This window comes from Cnephaeus nilssonii (genome assembly GCF_951640355.1).
Source record: "Cnephaeus nilssonii genome assembly, chromosome: 3".
In the NCBI taxonomy this organism is placed as follows: domain Eukaryota; kingdom Metazoa; phylum Chordata; class Mammalia; order Chiroptera; family Vespertilionidae; genus Cnephaeus; species Cnephaeus nilssonii.
In genome coordinates, this window is record NC_137074.1 from 63,455,385 (window position 1) to 63,478,297 (window position 22,913).

Sequence of the window (22,913 nt, forward strand, 5' to 3'; positions counted from 1 at the left end):
GTAGACATCTTATGTAATTAGTGATACGTTCAAATTTATGGATATTCACCCTGAAGTTGAATTTGTTTATTTGTTAATTTTAAAATACCCAATGTAATTATTGAAATAAAATTTAATTTAATGTAATTCATTTTAAATTTTCTATTTAATAAGAATCCTGTAAAACATATCTGATACATTATAAATTGTGAATGTATGTAATCTGATAAAAGAGGTTTTTCTGTATTTGTTATTAGTAGAAATGAAGATTAAAATTTTATATAGATTCTTTTTAAAAAATTGGTATGACCATGTATACTTGAAAGGTTATGGTTGTGACCCTATAATGTATTGGGGTTAAGTGAACTTTCTTAAAATTAAAATATACTCTTTCTATCCATTTTGAATCATCCCAATGGCCTGTTGCCTCAGAGGAATTAGCAAGCTGCTATCCTGCTGACTCTATTATTAATAACTGGCTTCAAAATTACTGGACAGATTGTTATTAATGTTTCCAACCCTTGAATCAAACTGTTTCATGATATGTTTCTTTTGTCACTTTTGAAAATTATTTATTTGTATGCTGCTTTTCTTCATCCTCCTTTCTTTAAATTTTACTTTGAGACACAATATACATTTAAAAAAAATATATATATATTTTATATATATATTATGTTTACATAATAAGTATTGCAATTATTTGGGGAATGCTTTCAAACCTGTTCCCCATTATTAGTCTTCTTCCAAAATTTCTCCCTATTGTTACCAGTTGTTTATTCTAGAACATCTTTGGAGTAATTTTGTCAAGCCCCTCCCTTAATACCTTGCAATTTCATTTGGGTTGAATTTAGGCCTGACCACTACCATGTCTTAGTTATGTGACTTTGGACCTTAGTTTTCTTATTTATAAATGAAAGCACTACCTTTTAAATAATGCTCTTGGAAAGATCAAATGAGATAGTCTATGTAGCACTACACACAATTCCTGACAGCTTTTGTAGATTGGAAGAATTGATGACAGCTTTTCCATGTAGTCACCATGGAGGATCTCACCAATCTGCTGGACAGACAACAGCTACAATTAAGATGCCTCTCTTATATCTTCTGTGAGGCTTTTAACTTTCCTATATTATACACTGTAGTTTCTGTTTATTTTACAAAATTTAATATAACCTATACATATGAATAAATTATTGTGTCAGTATTGAAACTTTAAAGACAGTTGCTAGCACACATTGTCTTAGATTGTTTAGCAGAGAGGATTGAGCAGGGAGCTGGAAGAGTTCATGTAGTATATGTCTAACATTATCTTAAAGCATTATTACAAATGATACTTTTATGTTTTTTAATCCTTTAGTTCAAGATTTTTTGATTGTGTCATGAAAGTACTTCCACCCCCTAAATTTCTTATGATATATCATTGAAGATCAGTTTATAGGGATAGTAACAACAATAACCATAATCTTGTAATTCAGACAGTAATTTCTATGCCTTTTCTTCACTTGGCCATATTTTTCCCATATATTTGTGGGGAAAGGTGATTGACTCGTAATAATATCTGAGTGATTTCACACTAAACACACTTTTGACTTTTTATTATTCACTATTAGCCATTTACTGGTCACTCTTCACAGTGCCACTGGTTACTTCTTGGAACTCCTGGAGTATTTTCTCAGGGAGTTTCTATGTTTACAAATGTGTGATAGTATGGCAGTACCTTCATTTTTTATTCTCATTACATTACTAAGCAAGGTTGTAGAATATATCAAGCTATCCACAAGGTTTGGAGAGTAGAATATTTGCATTGCAAAATGTAAACTTCTTAAATTTAATATTAGGCATCACTTTAAAAAAATCTTTTGGCCATCTTGACATTGGGAATTTCTCACTGTCCATCTTTCTTTCCTATCATTCTCCTCTCATTTCCTTTAATCTCTATGCTTCCCTTCCTTCAAATTGTTACTTCTTATGCAGTTCACTTTAACCCCACAAGAAGAATTATTCAAGACACACTCCCTGACCCCAAATAGCTTACCTAGGTGTTCTCAAAGGAGATGCTTCCATTCCTATGAGGAATACTAAGGCCAACTTCATACTAGTACTTACTTGCATACTTAACATTGTAGATGTGCAGAAATAATGGGTAAATAAAATGTAAAAGCAAGCTGAATTTTCTTAGAGATAATGTGAATTAAAATTCTATCCATAGGGCAGTTTTACTCAAATTTTATTATGGCATTTTTCAAATACACAGAAAATTTGAAGAGTATTACTTTTCCCCCCTACTATAGCCATTTTCCCCCCCCACAAGATCTAAAAGTAAGAATGTTTTCTATGTTATCTAGCATATTTTTAAATGCTATGTACAGGTTGTTCATATCATCCTTAGAATTCAAATTAACGTTTTTAATTAACCAAGATTTATAAATACCAGGTATTGTTGCTTTGTTCATTTGTTCTGTGTCACTCATTCATTCAAGAAAACTTTATGGAGCTTCAACTGTATTTCAGGTGTTTTGCCAGGTATTGGGTTGACAAAGCTTAATAAGTAAAGCCTCTTCCTCAGCCCAGTGGAGAAAGGAAAAATGTCTACAGCACTGCAAAAAGCATAGTAGATGTACTCCCAGTGATGTAGTTTACATGTAATACTTTGTTTTTATCTTAAACTCAGATATTTGTTGACTAGATTTGAAATTAGACATGCATCTCTTCCCACATAAGGATCATATTACTAGCCTACTGTTAGAAAACTACCATTTATCTATACTTTTAGTTTTGGAGGGTCTGAGGAGATACAATTTTAAAACAGATGACCAAGATTAGGGATTATTATCTAACTAGAGGCCCGGTGCATAAAATTCATGCATGGGTAGGGTCCCTAGGCCTGGCCAGCAATCAGGGCTGATTGGGCCCTTCCGGCTGCCAACCAGGGCCGTCCTTCGTTCCACGCTGCCCCCTGGTGGTCAGCGTATGTCATAGCTAGCGATCGGACTCCTGGTCTCCTGGTTGAACTCCCAAGGGGACACTTTGCATATTAGCCTTTTAGCCTATATAATAAAGAAGTGATATGCAAATTGACTGTCACTCCAACACACAAGATGGCTGCCCCCATGTGGTCAAAGATGGCCACCCCTATGTGACACAAGATGGCCGCCACAAGTTGGCTGGCAGAGGAGGGCAGTTGGGGGGGACCATGCCTGCAGGGGAGGGCAGTTGGGGGGGAACCAGGCCTGCAGGGGAGAGCAGTTGGGGGGGGGGGTACCAGGCCTGCAGGGGAGGGCTGTGGGGGGGGGGCAAGGCCTGCAGGGGAAGGCAGTTGGGGGCGACCAGGCCAGCAGGGGAGAGCAGTTAGGGGCGACCGGGCCGGCAGGGGTGGGCAATTAGGGGTGACCGGGCCTGCAGGGGAGGGCAGTTGGGAGTGACCAGGCCTGCAGGGGTGAGCAGTTGTGGGGGGACCAGGCCTGCAGGGGAGGGCAGTTGTGGGGACCAGGCCTGCAGGGGAAGTCAGTTGGGGGGGACCCAGGCCTCCAGGAGAGGGCAGTTGGGGGGGACCCAGCCTGCAGGGAAGGGCAGTTGGGAGGAACCAGGCCAGCAGGGGAGGGCAGTTGGGGGGGGGACCGGGCCAGCAGGGGAGGGCAGTTAGGGGTTACCGGGCCGGCAGGGGACAGCAGTTGGGGGTGATCAGGCCTGCAGGGGAGAGCAGTTGGGGGCAACCAGCCTGGCAGGGGAGGGCAGTTATGGGTGACCAGGCTGGCAAGGGAGAGCAGTTAGGTGTTACCGGGCCAGCAGGGGAGGGCAGTTGGGGGCAACCAGGCCTGCAGAGGAGGACAGTTAGGGGCAATCGGCCGGCAGGGGAGCAGTTAGGCATCGATCAGGCTGGCAGGGGTGTGGTTAGGGGGTGATCAGGCTGGCAGGCAGAAGCGGTTAAGGGCAATCAGGCAGGCAGGCAGGTGAGTGGTTGGGAGCCAGCAGTCCTGGATTGTGAGAGGGATGTCCGACTGCTCGTTTAGGCCCGATCCCAGATCGGGCCTAAACGGGCAGTCGGACATCCCTCGAGGGGTCCCAGATTGGAGAGGGTGCAGGCTGGGCTGAGGGACACACACCACCTCCAACCCCTTGTGCAAATTTTGTGCACTGAGCCTCTAGTATATATAAATTAGGCCACATAAAATTGACTTTATAATCGTGGCCTCAATGACAAAGCCAGTAATTTATGAGCACTTATTCATTTTGTTCCACTAATACCAGATTGCTTTTCCACTGATTTACTAGAGCTAAAAACTTTTGTTCTGTCCATCATTGCAACATACTCTTATTTTTACTCCTTTTAAATCTGGGCAATATAAATACCTTTTGTGAATGTTCTTGTGAACAGTCTTAAACTATCTCAACATGTTTTCCTGTTCAGCCTCACGTAATATAAAAACATTAATAATACCTGATAAAGGATGTAGCAAAAGTATACTTGGGACAGTGGTAAATACTTCTAACAATTAGTTGACATTCTTTCCTTTAAAAAGTTAAAAAAGTCTTACCTGTTAAGTACTTTTGGAAGTACTTATTTGCCAAGACAACAATCTCTGATCAAAGTACAGTACATTGTAACTCTTAAAATTAATGAAATTTTATGCTCCAGGGCAGTAGCTATCACTGATTTCTTCACTCATTTAAGTACTGTGTACTTGTAGAAGACACTTTACTAGGCACCTGTGGACTATGGATAAAATGTATTTAAGGGGTCTATAAACTGTTAGAGAATAACAATTTATGGGAGAATCTAACTTCAGTACCTTCCCCCTGCTCCAGGAATGAATGCATGTGAGCAAAAACACACACACCTATTTCATAAGACATATTTTAAAATTAGGTATTTATATTTTCTTTGTTGAATTTTATTTTTAGCTTTTTGAGGGAAGAGCACAAAGTTGAAGGCACTGCATTACATGGGATATCACATTATGTAGTGGCAAGAATATTTGCTTGCACTAATATTTACATGTCTGTCCCCCAGCAGCCTGTGAAGTTTCCAAAAGCAGAAAGTACATCACACATTTTATCTTCACTTTCACTCTAAAGTGAAATGGGCATGCACATAATGGGCATGCAATGTGTGTTTACTAGTAGTTAATGCACAGCGATCAGAACAAGGGTAAAGTCTTTCTTATAGAATGAATCTATCAAAATCTTCAAAATACAACTATTAGTTCAAAGTTAAAACCAACTGTATAAAATCACATGATGGTATTATTCAGCATCTCTTACAAATAATTTATAATTGAATCCTTGCTTTCTCTATTCCTGTTTCAGGCTATGGGAAACAAGACATTTTTATTGTATTTTATTTAATATTTATTTAGTTCTTTAATAATTATTTGCATTAGTATTAGCTATTGTACTTGAACTAAGAAACTTTAAAAAACTACATAGAGGTGTGTGTTTTTTCCCTTAACACAGCATTCAGAAGAAGAATCTGTGGGAACTATATATAATGCAAGTAGGCTTCATACATTGATTACTTTATTGATTATAGGTTATTTTCCAGTTCAAGCAAATGGAAGCACATACTTGTAGATATTTGGTAATAAAGAAAAGTGATTAAATGTATAATGTAAACTTTTAAATATTGTTGCTAGACTCAAAGCAAATGTATTGAAAGCTCTGGGTACCCTATCTAATAAAAGTAATATGCAAATTGACCATCACTTCAACACACAAGATGGCTGCCCCCCTGTGGTCAAAGATGGCTGCCCCCATGTGGACACAAGATGGCCAGCAGGGGAGGGCAGTTGGGAGGGACCAGGCCTGCAAGGTAGGGCAGTTGTGGGCGATCAAGCCTGCAGGGGAGGGCAGTTAGGGGTGATCAGGCCTGCAGGGGAGAGCAGTTGGGTTGGACCAGGTCTGCAGGGGAGGGCACTTAGGGGTGACCAGGCCTGTAGGGGAGGGCAGTTAGGGGCAAACAGGCTGGCAGGGGAGTAGTTAGGCATCAATCAGGCTGGCAGGGGAGTGGTTAGGTGGTGATCAGGCTGGCAGGCAGAAGCAGTTAGGGGCAATCAGGAAGGCAGGCAGGCGAGCAGTTGGGAGTCAGCAGTCCTGGATTGTGAGAGGGATGTCTGACTGCAGACGGGCAGTTGGACATCCCTCGAGGGGTCCCAGATTGGAGAGGGTGCAGGCTGGGATGAGGGACACCCCTACTACCCCCGTGTACGAATTTCGTGCACTGGGCCTCTAGTAAATTTATAAGGGAAAATGTACACTATGCTGTATTAGTAATTAAGGTAGGGTGAGGAATCATTAGGATATGTTGGATTTGACTCATATCTACATAATCTTATGGCTAGATGGGGCCTTAGTTATTATTAGATATTGGGAGATGGTATGACAAAGGGATTAAGTACATGAGCTCTAAACCAGACAGGTGGGTTCAAATCCTATTACTGCTATACTGTGTGAGCTTAGGCAAATCTTAACCTCTCTGTTACCTGGGAAATGCAACAAAAATAATCTACCTTATAAGGCTATTATTAGGATTTAATGAGTTAATAAATGGAAAGTACTTAGAAGAGTACCTGGAACATGGTAAGCACCTAAGCACTAGCTATCATAATAATTACTTTTATCCAGTTCAATTCCGTTAAATTTTTTTTTTTTAATATAAAGAAATCGAAGCTGAGGACGGTTACATGCCTAGCCCAGGGCATGCAGACTACTCATGGCAATGCTGAGAACAAAAACAGTTTTTAACTTTCACTTTAGGATTGATTTTTCTACAGCGTGAAATTTCTTCATGGCATATCAATGTACTAAACAATTCAATAACTTTGTAAGTTTCAGAATCTGATAGTCAACTAAGATAATGATTTCACATGGTGCTGTGGTAATTCAATACCTGGGTCTTCTGTCCCAGCAGGGAGAATGTATCTTGAACTCCAGAAAGTACTAAGAATGTGCCACTTACTGTGCTTGGAATCTATTAGAGTGTGCAGATATGGAGAAAGTGTTGAGATGTTGTGCGTTTTTCCACTACCTAGTTCTTTAGAAAAGGTGACTAGCCTCATGGTCCTTTACATTCCTTTTTGGCTCCTGCTGGTAAAAATAAAATACTGTCTTATTCTCCTTGTGTTAAAATAAAATAAAACTACCAAGAACCTTATTTTAAGAAGTTATGGCATACTTATTTGAATATCTAATTTGAATCAGTCTGTCAAACTGTGAGACTTGTGTTCTTTTTTTTTTTTTTAAATGTTTTCATTGTTTTTAGAGAGGAAGGGAGAGGGAGAGAGAAAGAGAAACATCAATGATGAGAGAGAATCATTGACTGGCTGCCTCCAGCACACTCCACACTGGGTATCGAGCCCGCAACCTGGGCATATGCCCTGACCGGGAATCAAAGTGTGACTTCTTGTTTCATAGGTCGACAGTCAACCAGTGAACCATGCTTGTATTCTTTTATAAGTGGCATTTTCTTCATACATTTTAATAAAGCTTCAGAGAAACAGTAGGGGAATAATAGAAAACCAGAACTGCCAGGCTAAGCAGTAAAGGGGCAAGATGCCTGCTGGTACCTTAGTCACACTGATTGTATTTTAGAAAGGTGTTTTTTTAAAGACATGACCAAAAGTAAGGGTCAGTTATATCTTTCCTATGTGTCTGTACCTGGAGAGGGGAAAACACAACTGCAGCACCAGGTAATTAGAATTGGTGGTTTACGAGAGTGGAGGGTCTGGACTCTTGGTTTCTTTCCTTTTTTTTTTTTTAATGTTTTTATTGATTTTAGAGAGGGACAAAGGGAGGCGAGAGAAACATCTATGGGCTGCCCCTTGGACACCCTCTACTGGGGATTGAGCCCACAACCTGGGCATGTGCTCTGACTGGGAATCGAACCAGCAACCTCTCAGTGCATGGGCTGATGCTCAACCAACTGAGCCACACTTGCCAGGGCTGGACTCTTGATTTATTGACTGAGTTTTCCCAGGACAGTTTGCATAATGTTTGGCTGGCCACTGCCCTCTAATTTCTGTGCTATACATTATCTACTCTTAAAATAGCTAAAACAAAATTGATCTTTGTTCTGAACATGACCCAAGATTTCACTGACGTTCTAGATACTTTTTTGTGAATTAAGTGAAGATATGTAATTTATATATTGAAATAATTAAGTTATTTACTTTATTAACTGAAAACATACTTTTAAACGAAGGAATTGATGCTTATATAGTAAAGTAGTTTTGTTTATGCAAAGGAACACATTCTAATTTTGAAGCATGGTAAACCACTAAACAATATAAAAGGGTGATTTTACAATTAATATACTTAATATACAATTAATTATTAATGCCCAAATGCAGGGTTTGAGTAGGTTAGATCCACTCATATTTTTTAACTTTTTAAAAGAATATTTAACCTCTATTGTAATGTTTCTAAGTCCCATCTAAGTGGCTCACAGCCAAACTGCATAGAAATATTTTAAGGAAGGTGCTGTCTAGGTAAACAAGCAAAGTCTAGTCTCAGAATAGTGGGGGACACGGGGAAGGGCATAAAACAAATTCCATTTTCTGATATTTGTAATTCCATGGCTGCAAATAGATCACTTATGGGAGAAAATGCACCTGGGAGTGGGGAAAGGGGGTGAGGAGCACGTGATGGAGTGAGGAGTGTAATGCCATCATTATTTTGATTCTAGCATATGAATAAAATTGGTTAGAGTTATCAGGCAAAGAAAAACACCCTTTTCCCTTTTAAGAATGGTTTTGGTTATTTTTATTTTTCCTTCCTGATAAAAGAACAAGGGATTTATGTTATGGTTCAGACCCATATTCTATTAAGTCTTGTCCTGTTTGTGAGGGAAGCTCCTTATGGGATTTATTTCTGTTGTTATAACACTATGTACTATATATATTGCACCTGTTCACAAAGTACATTGCATTGTGATGTTTGTACAGATAGGTGCTCCAAATAAGAATCCAGTCTGCCTTCTTCTAAAGTACTAGTCTATTAGGTATTTAATTAAACTTAATTCTGTATTTATCTGCAATATTGCATATGGTCTTGACTTATTTACTGAGCATTGATTTCTTCTTTGCAGTTATCAGTTTTGTCTGAGATCAGTTTTCCTATTGTATGGAATCTGTTTCTTTCAGAGCCTCCTTTGACTGCTCTGACTTTAAAATCATTACTAGGCTTTTGTCAGAGCAGATTTGTTGACACTCTTCTCACATTAAAAGAATAAATTGAAAAGATTGCACAAATAAACTGTGCATTTCACTATTTCCTGCTAATATGCAAAAATATATTTATGATAATTACATGTACTGTGTGCCAGAACTGAAACAATACATTCCTCATAATGGGGCATAAATAAAGAAGGTGGAGCCAGCTGCTCTTAAACTGTTTATTTGCAAGCTGTAATGATATACAGAATATACCTTTTTTCACTCTGTTAGTCTGGCAATACTGGACCTGTTGCTGCATTAGACGAGTTGCATTTTGCTGGATAGGGGAAGGAAGGCTGTCTGCTGTCTGGTAGGAGGGCTTTGTCTGTGCCTTTCTCTCTGTTTCTTTCTGTTTTTCTTTCTCTCTCTCTCCCCCCTCTCTCTCTCTCTTTCTCACTCGCTTGCTCTGTCTCTGTCTCTCTCTCCCTCACTGACCCCCCTCTCCCTCCCTCTCTTGCTCTCTTTCTCTTCCCGTCTCTGTGGTTTGTAAGGTAGGTTGCAGTGTGTGTATATACACAACATCAAGAGCAGGAAAATGGACTCATTAGGGAGGCAGGCAGTCATTACCACTCACACTGTACTTCCAGGGAGACACCGATTATGAGAAGAGAAACTCAGCGCTGGGGAAGAAGGTAGGGCAGACAACTTTCATAAAAAAAATCCTGCTTCCTCAATTCCCCCCTCTACCTATCATCTCCTTTAGCCCCCAGTGCTTTTATTCTTTCTCCCTTGGATTTTAATATCCAGATTTAAGTTTGACAGAGCTGTTGCTACCTTAAAATTTGGAACATCTATAGGAGGCCTACCCTTTGCTAATTTTCCTCCTACTTATTTAAGGGTGTGCCCTTGTGATTCAGTTTAATTACTTTAAGAATAATTACAAACAAACCTATTTTTCTCACTAAAGTACCAAATAAATCAGTATCTTTCACTCTTAAAACAGACCCCTCCGTATGTTTGTTAGTCTCTTTGCTTTTCTTGTCTGTTTATGCACTTCCATCTGTCTGTCTATATATCATGTTGTCCTTATTTATTGCTAATTGGGTTTTGTTAGTTATGTGCCAGTGAGTTTTAGCTGTAGTGCCAGTGTGGGTATTACCAAAGTGAGACTCTTGTTCTTTGTTTTACATTGAAGTTTAAAGTCCATATTTACAGTTTAAATCCTTGAAGCAGGTTGAAGACTTTTTGCCCAGCATATTTATTTGATGGCATTGGCCATAAGATGAGGGGAGTCACCGAGGGTGAGTGAGAATCTAGTAGTTATTTTTATCATCACACACTCTTCTGTATTACATCTGGGGGATGTATTTTGAAAGGAATAAGGTACTCTGTTTTGTAACTTTTATTTTGCAGATGGACTTTTATAGGGATATTGCTGTGGTTAGTAAGAATGCAAACTTTCTTAACAAGCAGTTTTTATCCTAGGACAGTTCCTTTTAGTATGTTACTGTTTATTTATGCTTGGGGAGGGAGGAATGGGGGGCTGGCCATTTTTTACAAAGTGGAAACTATGGAGTGTATCAGGCCATCTTGTGCAACAACTGTAAGTATTCTTTTAACATTTTGGAGACTATAAATAATGTATTTGTTATTTCAAACATAGTTTTGAGGTATTTTCCCCCTTTATATTTTTTTATTTTTTTATGGTGGGAAAAGTTGCATTTCACAACTAGCTGACATTGTTGAAGAGTTTTCCTAGAACAGAGTTCTTCGAAATTCAAGAGTAGTTAAATAGGTCCATTTGAAATGGACTTATCAGTTGAGTTTTATTCTGATTTGTTCAAAAGTAAACTGCTATTCATTCGAGAAATATTAAGTCAGCTAGTAAGATACAGAAATATTTTCAGCATATATATGTGCAACGATAGAAAAGGATGCTGATCTATCGAGATCTTTGATAATAACAATCACCTTTTTCATAATACATTATTTATTTAATAGAAGTGGCAGACTTTTTTTTTTTTTTTAATTCCATTAGGCCTCTCTGACAACACAAAGAAGTCCATAAAGCAATATTCTTAACCCACCTGGGACACCAGAGCAGATTTCCAAACACATTCTCAATGTTCAAACATAGTAAAATGTTTATTAAAAATCCATTACTCCAAGTGGGTGGTGAACTTTTGCTGTTAAAAGTCTTTTTTCACTTTTTTTAAAAAAAATTTATTCAGAGACTTTTAATTTGCTTATATTGCCTAAACTGTCTTCTAAGCTGGAAAGGCCAGCTTTGACCAAGAGTAGTACAAATAGCATGTATACTCAGGTCCTGTCAGAGACTTTTTTCTTAAAGGAGAACTTTTGGGGGGAGTCAGTTGAAAGTGTATGTTAATAGGGGGTACACAGTGTATTGTGTTTCATATATAATTTTCTTTATTTCAGATTCTTGATCCAAAATTTTGTTTTAAAACTAATATGTCAAAAGTGTGCAAATGTCATGCACCTGTCATTTTCTACATTAACATATGAATACTATCTAAAATTCTATGCCTTTTTTCAAAAGGAAATTTTCATATGTCTCTTGATCAATAATTCTCTTTTTCTGTACATATGTAAATGTGGAGATATCTGTGTGCTTATATGTGCCCTTATGTATAATATTCTCATACATGTATGGAGCAAGGAATCACAGATATTTTTTCAGATATGACATTTAAAATTTTTCATATTAAGCATATAATTTAGCCTTCCCTTAAATGGAGAGGCTTTTAAGGGAAGATGAAAATTTCTTTCAGCCTTCTAAAAAGAATATAAAAGAAAGTTAAATTTTAATGATTTTTATGGTTGGCTTGATTTTTAGAATGTGTATATGTTTGTTTTCTTCTGAATTATAACTCAGCCTTCAGTAGATCTAAAATATTTTTAGTAGGAAAAATAATCTCAGCATTTTCTGGGAAGGACTGTCACAATCTAAATACAGCAGGACATTGTAAAATGTGTGTAAGTAAACTTAAAACCAGTGTGCTCTGCTGTATAGGGAGGGGTTTGGAAAGCTGAAAGGCTTGAGTCATAGGAGGGCTATAGAATGCCAGAAAAATTCATTAACCAGCCTTGCTGGTTACGGTGGGCTCTTCCTATCAGCACATGAGATCTGCCTGTTGAGAACTCTGAAGTCTTGGTCCGATCACAGTATGTTTCATTTTAATGTTGGAGCAGACAGTTATCTAACACACCCACATGAGGAAGTGCTCTAAAGCAGTTATTTCATGCTCTTCCATGCCCTGTAGCTAAAACAATTTGGTATTGAATGACGTGTGTGTGCTTTTTAACTCCTATCTTGATGAAAATCTGCGTTGGCTCCTCTAGAAGGACCAAAACAGTAGAATGCAAGACAGTACAATTCAAATGCTAAGTATATTGCTGGTTTAAACTTTTTTTTTTTTAAACTAAGGGGAGAATCACTATGATTATTTTTAATATAAAGACCATATAGTAATTTCTTGGATTTTACTCATTAAGATTTCAAAACTTATGAATATTTTTCTTTTTCACATTTTTTTCCAGAAGCCATTCATCAAAAGGATAGCAGCTGCATACTTTTCCCTGAAATGTGAACAAATAAATGGCATCCCTGTTTATCTATTTTTGAATTTTAATGATTAGTCCTTGTGCTAATGAACAAATTCCTATATTCATAAAAGCTGGCACTTAATAAATATCTAATTGTGTGATTATCTACACATGTTCTGGCCTTCTATAAATATAGAAATTATCAGTGGACGTGTTTATGGACTTGCCCAGCCTCAGTAGCGGGCTCGTCATGCTGCCACATTGGAGGACAGGTTCAGACTCTGAGCAAATGTGTTGCTCCAGGGTCTGGCAAGGTATATGGGAGCAGCATCTGGCTGATACTGCTAACTAGTGAGTGATCCTTTCTGGCAAAGAAAGGACTGATGTTGACATTCTTTGAATGCCGCTAGTTCCATTCTTCTTCAGTCCCAAAGGTGGCCTGTTCAGGTCTAAAAGTTAGTAATGAATATTAGACCTGACTAGTCTTGGAGGCCACGTTATAAATATATTTTAACAAATTACATATTTCAGTGGAAAATATACTTTACTGAACTTCTACAAAAGAAGCAAAATAGTATGCCTATCCTAAGTTCCTTAATTAGTGAGGATCTAATTAGCATGAAAAGTCACATAACACAAAAAATAAAATCTAAATATTTTCATTTGTACGGCTGTGTAACTATTGCAAGAAAATTATAGAAATCAAATATTACTGACATAGTACATCCTGCATCAAGGATAATAAACAGTCATATATGCAGGAGTTATTATTAAATTAGAAAACAACCATTTTAAATTATTTTTTTCATATTGTATAAGCCAGTGGTTATATTATACAAGTACTAGATATTATTTACAATGCTACTAGTGTCAGTATTGGTCATTTGATTCTTTGTTGTAAACTTTTAAATCACATATAGGATTCTTGGGCATTTGGCAAAACTTGAAACTTGTAATTTTCTTGAAAACCCATGTTTCATGCATTTGCATTGCTTAAGTATTTTCTAGCTATTTGTAGAATCCTTAGGGATTATAGCCAATGTCAAATAACTGGCAAAATCCATTTAATTCTCTGCCAAAACCCCAAGAAATATATCTATATCCTAGAAATTCTAGGGAATGCCTGAATTCGTATGTTTTCCTGTAAATAGATACTATATATTTAATCATCAGAAAACATTGATGACATCATTTTAATGTATTCAAATACATATTTCTTGTGCTCTTTTACTTGTAATTTCAACATAGGCAAACTTCTGAGGCTGTGGAAAGAAATAATGCCATCTATTATTACTATCATGTATATGTAAGCACTACAGCAGATGTTGGAAACAACTTTCAAGGGCCTATAAGAAAAAGGGCTTTTCTGACGCTCTAGCTGTATAACTGTAGTAATGAATAAGTAGCATGCTATTTCTGCACTAAACTGTGGAAAAATTATGCTCAACTTTGGCTTCATAACCTCTCTTCTACTCCAAGATCAAACCTTTTGGTGATTCCACAGTTCACTTGAAAGTAATCAGCTTGAGGACATGGTGCTTGTCTTTCTGGAATCTTCTGACACTCAACTGAAACTTCAGCCTGGGGTGTTTTGTAGTTCAGTTAACCAATGTAAACCTTATATAACTGCTTTAACTTAGGAAAAGTCAGCTACTGACTTCCAAGTGAGAATACTGAGATAAGGAGCAAGAGTTGCGTTAGTTAACCCATGTAGTTACCAGTTGGGAAATGAAGATATTGTTATTAATTTCTTAATATTCAATCTCACCTTTGAAACCTTGTTGGAGAGGGTGGTAATTATATAATAATGTGTTTACCTTCTTGACATTAAAAGTCATTTTGGCACTGAATACTTCTGTGTCTCAAGGTAGGAATTTAACATAAATATTATACAGTATGCATTTAGAATATTAGGAATTTATTTGAAAACTTTTCATATTAAATAACTAATGTAAGGATTCACATTTAATAAATATAAAACTACATAATAAAGTTTGAGGTTTTTGCAACTTAAAAAGATGTTCAATAAATTGAAACTAAAATTGGCAATAATTACAACTCATACATAATAGTTTTATTTAGTTATTTGGAAATTCTTAATCTAAACTTTTTTAAAAACCATGTTTGAATTTAAACTAAATTTTATATATTTCTAATCTTTAGAAGGCTTTAATTTGATTTTACTAAATGAGCCTGGGTATTTGCTATTTTTACCTTTTCTTTAAGAAATATTCTCTGAATTAGTTTTGTAATCAAATTGTGATTTGTTGTTGGCAAATTCCTTTTATAGTATGAGATTTTTTTCAGTAAATGAAATGCAACTGGGAGAAAATAAGGTAATATTGTCAGTTTGCTCAGGTACCAAATTAAAAGTTATTAAAAAAAACTATTACTAGTAGAAAGCTATCAGTGCTTTAGGCTATGTAATCTTTCTGGTAGGTGTGTGTGTGTGTGTGTGTATATGTATATACACACAAATACACACACACACTAGAGGCCCATTGCATGAAAATTCATACACTGGAGGGGGGTCCCTCAGCCCGGCCTGCCCCCTCTCACAGTCCAGGAGCCCTCAGGGGTGGGAGGTGACCTGGCGATCAGGGCAAGGCGACGCCCCATCACACCTCTGCTGCTGCCACTGCCGGTAGCACAAGCCTTGGCCGGCCCTGGTTACCTGAGCCTCAGGTGGCCCTGGACAGCTGGGCAGCTGCCATCCGAGGCTTGCCTGTACCTCGGGCCAGCCCTGGGTGGCTGGGAAGATGACATCTGAGGCTTGCCTGTGCTTTGGGCGTCGGCTGGGCAGCCGCCATCCAAGGCTTGCCTGCGCCTCCGGCGGGCCCTGGGCAGCTGGGGGGCTGAGGGGACTGGGGGACTCTGGAGGCAGGCGCGCGGAGTGGGTGGGTTTGGCCTTGCTATGTGTCTGCCACTCCAGCAGGGCTGAGGGGACTGGACGCTGCCATCTTGTGGCTGTGGGTGCCGCCATCTTTGAGGGCGTGGCGGTCAATTAGCATATTCCCTCCTTATTAGCTGTGGGCACCACCATCTTTGAGGACGGGGCAGTCAATTAGCGTATTCCCTTCTTATTGGCTATGGGCGCTGCCATCTTTGAGGGCAGGGCAGTCAATTAGCATATTCCCTCCTATTGGCTGTGGGTGCTGCCATCTTTGTGATGGTGTGAGGGTCAATTAGCATATTCCCTCTTTATTAGATAGGATATATATATATATATATATATATATATATATATATATATATATAAAATAATTGTACTTCTATCATTATAAACAAACAACATCCCTTATTTAGACCCAAGACATTTAAACAGTGAGAATATGGTCCTCTCTGTTATTATTTAAATACTAGAAGCCCGGTGCATGAAATATGTGCACTAAGGGGAGTCCCTCACCCTGGCCTGTGCCCTCTTGCAGTCCAGGAGCCCTTGGGGGATGTGTGACTGACGGCTTAGGCAGGCCTAAGCCATTGGTTGGACATTCTTAGTTCTACTGCGGAAGCGGGAGAAGCTCCCGCCACCACCACTGCGCTTGCCAGCCTTGAGCCTGGCTTCTGGCTGAGCAGAGCTCCCCCTGTGGGAGCTCACTGACCACCAGGGGGCAACTCCTTCATGGAGCATGATAGCTACTGGTGGTCAGTGCGCGTCATAGCAATTGGTCATTCCGCTGTTTGATCTATTTTCATATTAGCCTTTTATTATATAGGATGAACTAGGCAAATATAATCTCAAGGGTGGCTTTATGCTGTTGGTTTTCTTTTTGTTGTTGGTTTTCTTTCTATTTCTATTTCTTTCTTTTCTTTTTTTTTTTAAATCTGGACATACTAAAATTCATTTTGGCCCAGTAAATGAACTTTGGTTCTGCACATATTTACTAATGTATCCATATTCTTGTTTATTTACACCCATGCCCAGGCTTTGGGCTGGGCAAAAAGAACTGGAATAATTCTTACTTTTTATAGTTCCTCAAATCAACAATGATCTTTTATTCCCTCACCTCATGTCTAGAGGGGAGAAGAATAGAGATGATTGAGAAGCAAATGGAGATGAAAATATAAATAAAGCTGAGGGTGGAAGGGGTGGGTGCTTTTGAAACTTCAAAATTTATAAGTATAATAAAAGAAAAAGACTTTCCTCAACCCTCAATAAAAGTCAATTGACCTTTTTGACACAGCATTATCTTCTCCCTATGCCTGCCTAAATTTCTTCTTCACTCCAAGACAGATTCCAATGGTGCCACCAAAAGAAAATAGAAGAGGAAGTCCTAACATCTCATATTTCTAATGCAGATTTTATTTGTTTTGATAAGATGCCTTCCCAACAAGGCAGTCCCAAGGCATGTCACGAAACAGCATCATTAGTTTAATTAAACCAGATGAAATGATTGACTGAATCAGTTTGTGTGTGTTTCCTCTCTTAAAGTAAAAATACCTTTTATATAAAACAAACAATTCTAAACTTCCTCAGTCCAAATGGATTCAGTTTTCTTTTTAAAAAATGGTTTTCTGAAACCATTTTTGTATAGTGGTTTTGACCAGCACATTCTACACCTTACTTTGCCCACTGCTGCTTTGCTTTCTAAATGTTGATGAATGTGAATAATTTGTTAGTTAAAAAAAAAAAAGAATGTTGATGAATGTGAATAATTTGTTAGTTTATAACAGGCTCAGAATATGGCCATAAATATGAAGATATGCTAGGATTTATATACAGTAGTTTCATTCTTATCAACTTAGCATGAAAAATGTGCATAAAAGTTTTTGAAAATAATTATTTCTCTAGTATGTTAAGAGAAACCCTATGGTGTGGTAAGAAAAAACAAAACAAACAAAAAACACTGAAGTACTCCTTTGGAGAGCAGGCGGCATTAATTAATGCTAAAAGGGATTTAAAGTGCTTAAGTACTGAGACTTGGTTTTTAGTCTTAACTGACTATACGATTTTGAATAAATCATAATCTCTCCAGCCTCAGTTTCCTTGCCTATAAATGAAGGGGAAAGTTCCTTATTAGATTTTCTTTTATTTTCAAGAATGTGTGATTTTATTTCAAATAGTCATATAGGTAGTTAATTCTGCTTGCATTTTCTACCTGTAAATCATTTTCTGCCTATATGAAGAAACATGTAGGTTGGTAATGATGGAAGGACGAAGGGAAGCTAGGTGATCTGAGAAAGCAACGCGTAATTTAATTATTTGGTGGTGGTTGTCTTCGACCTAAGTAGATGTCACAATGTATTATTGGGTCTATTTAATGATTCAATGAATGCAGTGCCCCCAAAATTCGCGTTTGTCAGACAGAGTGACACATTTGCCTGTGGATGGTTTGATAAAAGGGTTGCTTTTAAGGGAGTGAAGCACAATGTGGTTACTATGGCTCTATTCCTCCCCACTGGCCACTAGATGTCTATGGTCTTGCACAGGGTAAACAGCTTACTTCTGAGTTTCTACTAGCCAAGCTATACTATGTCTTTCTTTGGACATTTCTATGAACACATAAAATTATGCAGAAAACATCAGATAATAGTTCTCTTCTAGACGGGCATGATGTGATGTTCACAAAATGCAAAATGATTTGCTCCTTTTTTAACTATTAATGCTGGTAGAGATAAGAGAAGGCCAAAGTTAAAACTCTGGTTTTAATTTTCAAAATAGGGCCTTTGCCTCTTTCTAATTTGTCCATTTAGAAAGGACCCTGAAGTGACTGTCAGCACCACAGTGCCACCTTGTGTTCCTATTGCTGTGAGATTAACTGATGCCTGAGCCAACGAAAAGGAAAGAACAGGACATTTGCAAAAATTTGTCAGATTGTTTTAAGTTCTGATTTTGTAGTAGCTGCACAAAAATCTATGTAGTAGTGTGTTTGGCAATTTTCACTACACAAGGAGACGTTATGATGTATGCATTTTACTCCTCTCATGCCAGTGTATATTAAAAATACTTTAAAAATTCTAGGCACAAACAATTTAGAATTCGGGATGATGAAGGCAGGGATTGTTGGAGATATTCACTTACTTCTTATCACTTACAAAGCCTCAGTTCAATCATTTCAGATAGTGAAGGGCTCTTTCCTGCATAGTGTCAGAGCAACTTTTATATGCATACCTTGATACACTATCACTTTTAACATTGTATTGCCATTGTTTATAAGCATATTGAGGATGGTGTCTGTGTCTTACTCATCTTTCTGCTTCCAGAAATTTCTATGGAATTTAGTCCATAGGCATTCAAATGTTTGAGGTCTGAATAAATGATTATGTTAGTTTGGTTTATAATGTCTCATTTCCTTTATTTTTATTTCTGAGTTTTAAATAATTTTAGAGTCCTTTCTCTTCAGAAAAACACCTTCTGATGTCACCTCCTTTCCAAGCATCCCTTTATAAATTTACTTTGTCTTATATTAAAACTAGAGGCCTGGTGCATGAAATTCATGCACAGAGGTGTGTGTGCCTCAACCCAACCTGCACCCTCTCCACTCTGGGACCCCTCGAGGGATGTCCGACTGCCTGTTTAGGCCTGATCCTACCTGTGATCTCACAATTCAGGACTGCTGGCTCCCAACTGCTCGCCTGCCTGCCTTCCTGATTGCCCCGAACCGCTTCTGCCTGCTAGCCTGATCACCCCCTAACCACTCACCTGCCAGCCTGATTGATGCCTGACTGTTCCCCTGACAGCCGGATTGCCCCTAACTGCCCTCCCCTGCAGGCCTGGTCACCCATAACTGCCCTCCCCTGCAGTCCTGGGTCCCCCCCAACTGCCCTTCCCTGCAGGCCCGGTTGCCCCCAACTTCCCTCCTCTGCCGGCCTGGTCACCCCTAACTGCCCTCCCCTGCAGGCTTGATCACCCCCAACTGCCCTCCCTTGCAGGCCTAGTCACCCCTAACTGCCCTCCCCTGCAGGCTTGATTGCCCCCAACTGCCTTCCCTTGCAGGCCTGGTCCCTCCCAACTGCCCTCCCCTGCTGGCCATCTTGTGTCCACATGGGGGCAGCCATATTGTGTGTTGGAGTGATGGTCAATTTGCATATTACTCTTTTATTAGATAGGACTAGAGGCCCAGTGCACTGGTAAGGTCCCTAGCGGCTGCCGGCTGCTGGCTAGGGCCTCCCTCCCTTCCCCCCCGGCCAGCCACACCTCCTGGTTGAACTCCCGGTGGAGGGAACAATTTGCATACTATGCTTTTATTATATAGGATGACTATTTCTCTTTTTGATTATGAAAACAAGAATATTGCCATTTCACTAGTGCATTATTATAGTTGACTTTGGGTAAAGATACATTATTTCTAGTTCTAGTATTACAAGAAATATACTGTATTATCTTGGGTAAGATATTTAACCTTTCTAGCTCTGTTTCCCATGCATGAAATGAGCAGGCTGGACTAGTAAATCTTAAAGTACTTTTTGTTGTTGTTGTTAATCCGCACTCAAGGATATTTTTTCCATTCATTTTTAGAGAGAGGGAAGGAGGAGGGTGAGAGAGAAAGGAAGGGAGAGAGAGAGACACATCAATGGGTTGCCTCCTATATGCCCCCTGATCTGGGCAGGGGATGGAACCTACAACCTAGATACATGCGCTTGACTGGGAATTGAATCCACAACCAACTATATCCACTTAGCCACACCATGCAGGGCAATCTTAAAGTACTCTTGACTTTTTTTTTTTTTTTTTTTTTTTTAGGGATTGGGCACATGTTAATATTATTCTCGTGGTATATTTGGTTTAGCAGTTTTTAAGGCACCGTGACAACTGAAAAATAAATTGCTAGTTTTTGAAATTACTATTTGATATCCCATTTTTAGAGAAGGAAACTGAGGCACAGGGACTTTTCATATAGAGGGCTGAACTACAGATGAAATTGGTAAATATATTTTAACTGATGGGTATTTCTTGTTTGATTTTAATTTTTTTGTTTGATGTTGGTTAATTGAACTCCACTTTCCCTCTTTCCTTTCACCATAAAACAAATAAATGACAACAAATTTAAACAGTAAGATAAACCCATTCTTTGGTATAGGACTATAGACAACTTGCAATTTAGAGATTTTGAATTTTTAATAACACTTAAAAATGAGCTCTAAGTTTTAAATTTCAGATGTTTTTGCATAGAATTTACATCTGAAGTTTTCAGTTCATATATTACCCTCAACACCACCAAATTGCTTAAGCTTCTTAAACTCGGTTTTCTGATTTGCAGAAAAGTGATAATAAATGTTACCCTTCTTGTCTACCTTGTGAGGGTTAAATGAGTTGATGTGTGCGGAATTTCTTTAAGATAGTAAAGTTCTATACTAAGTTGATAACATATTGCTATTACTGCTCTAATTAAAGAAGGACTAGATAATAGAAGCCTCAGTCAAAGCAAAGCACACAGACACATTTAAAAAACACTGAAACTCATAGCATTTCTTAGTTGGCTGCTTCTTACTGGTGATAGGTTCTCTGGAGATGACTTGATATGTTTGTCCAGTTTCTTATAGTTTTGGTTTAAAAACCCGTAATAATAATAATGCGTATGAGCCTAAAATTAGTGTTTTCTTTAGATTACCCTTCATTCATAAATTCATTTTGACAGTGATATCTGTTAAAATAGAAGGTGATAAATTTAAAATAACAGAATATAAAGAAGTAAATTGTATATACCTTTTAAATTTTTAAAACTAATTTTTTAAAATTTATCTTTATTGTTGAAAGTATTACAGATGTTCCCTCCCCTGCCCATTGACCCCCTCTGACCCTGTACCTGCCCCTCCCAAGCCTTTAATTTGTAGTATTGGACGCTAGTCCAGTAATTCTTAAATTTAATATACTTAAAATTACCTAAGGAGTTAGTTACAATTCAAATTTCTGAGCTCCATCCCTAATATGTCCGGGCATCCTGAGTTCTAGTTGGTCTAAAACTGTTAGAAAATGCTACTTTTCTTGGCTGTTGTACATCATAATCAGCCAGGGGCTTTTAAAACATAGATTTGTAGGTCCTACTCCCAGATATCTTACATCAAAATATTTAGACACATATTGGGGCATCTATATTTTCAAAAACTACTTCATAAATTCTAATAGTGCTCTTGTTTTTAGGGTATATTGCTAAATTACATTTCCTATCGCACCTGAATTCATTTTCATTGTTCATATTACTTTTATTTTTTTAAAATATATTTTAAAATATATTTTTACCCGTGCACAAATTCGTGCACGGGTGGGGACCGGCTGACCCGCCCCGATAGGGGCTGATGGGGGCCAGGCTGGCTCCCTCTCTGATTGGGGTGGTGGGGCTGATTGGGGTTGGGTTGGCCTGGAGGAGGGGCTGTGGGAAGTGGGAGGTGGGGCGATCGGGGCCCAGATTAGGTTGGTTGGCCTCTGCAGTGTGCATCATAGGGACTGGTTGTTCTGGTCCCTTAGCTTATACACACATATATAGATAGATAGATAGATAGATTGATTTACACACACATATATAGATAGATAGATAGATAGATTGATTTCAGAGAGGAAGAGAGAGGGGGAGAGAGAGAGATAGAAACATCAATGATGAGAATCATTGATTGGCTGCCTCCTGCACACCCCCCACTGGGGAATCGAGCCTGCAACCTGGGCATGTGTCTTTGACTGGAATCGACCCTGGGATCCATCAGTCCGCAGGCCGATGCTCTAACCACTGAGCAAAACCAGCTAGAGCCATATTATTTTAAAATTAAACACAAACTCACTTTATATAGAAGGGCAAAATTGAAACTGCTAAGTACGAAAAGTTTAGGCTTGCCCTAGCTGGTTTGGTCAGAGGATAGAGCGTTGGCCCAAGGACTGAAGACTCCTGGGTTTTGTCAAGGGCATGTACCTCTGTTGCAGTACATACACCATGTACCTCAATCCCCAGCCCTGGTCGGGGCGCATGCGGGAGGCAACCAATCAGTCTATCTCACATCGATATTTCTCTCTGTCTCTCTTCCTCCCTTCCACTCTCTCTAAAAAAAAAAAAAAAATCAATGGGAAAATATCCTGGGGTGAGGATTAACAACAATAACAACAAAAGAGTTTAGGCTTGAAAAACAGCAATTACCATTGTTACCGTATGAACCCAAAATTAAGGAAAAGAAAAGTTATTCAGCACCTTTTGATAAATTGCTTAATTTAATCTTTATAAAAACTCTATTTAATCCCCTGGTCTTCTGCCCATGTTATAGAGCAAAAACAAAAAAAACTGAAGCTCATAA

The 22,913-nt window shown here is 38.5% G+C and overlaps 1 protein-coding gene across 12 annotated transcripts in view; it reads left to right on the top strand.

Annotated features, from left to right (window-relative positions):
* Nucleotides 1-22,913, top strand: part of ZBTB20 (zinc finger and BTB domain containing 20) — an 899,572-nt gene that overhangs the window by 39,438 nt on the left and 837,221 nt on the right. For 8 of the 12 annotated variants that reach the window (XM_079767035.1, XM_079767014.1, XM_079767034.1 and 5 more), the window contains exon 1: nucleotides 9,613-9,820. The exons of 3 other annotated variants lie outside the window; for them this stretch is intronic. The gene's annotated coding sequence lies outside the window, so the exon portion shown is untranslated. Of the gene's footprint in view, nucleotides 1-9,612; nucleotides 9,821-10,476; nucleotides 10,732-22,913 lie in introns of those variants that run through there. One more of the 12 variants, XM_079767033.1, reaches the window with a different exon arrangement.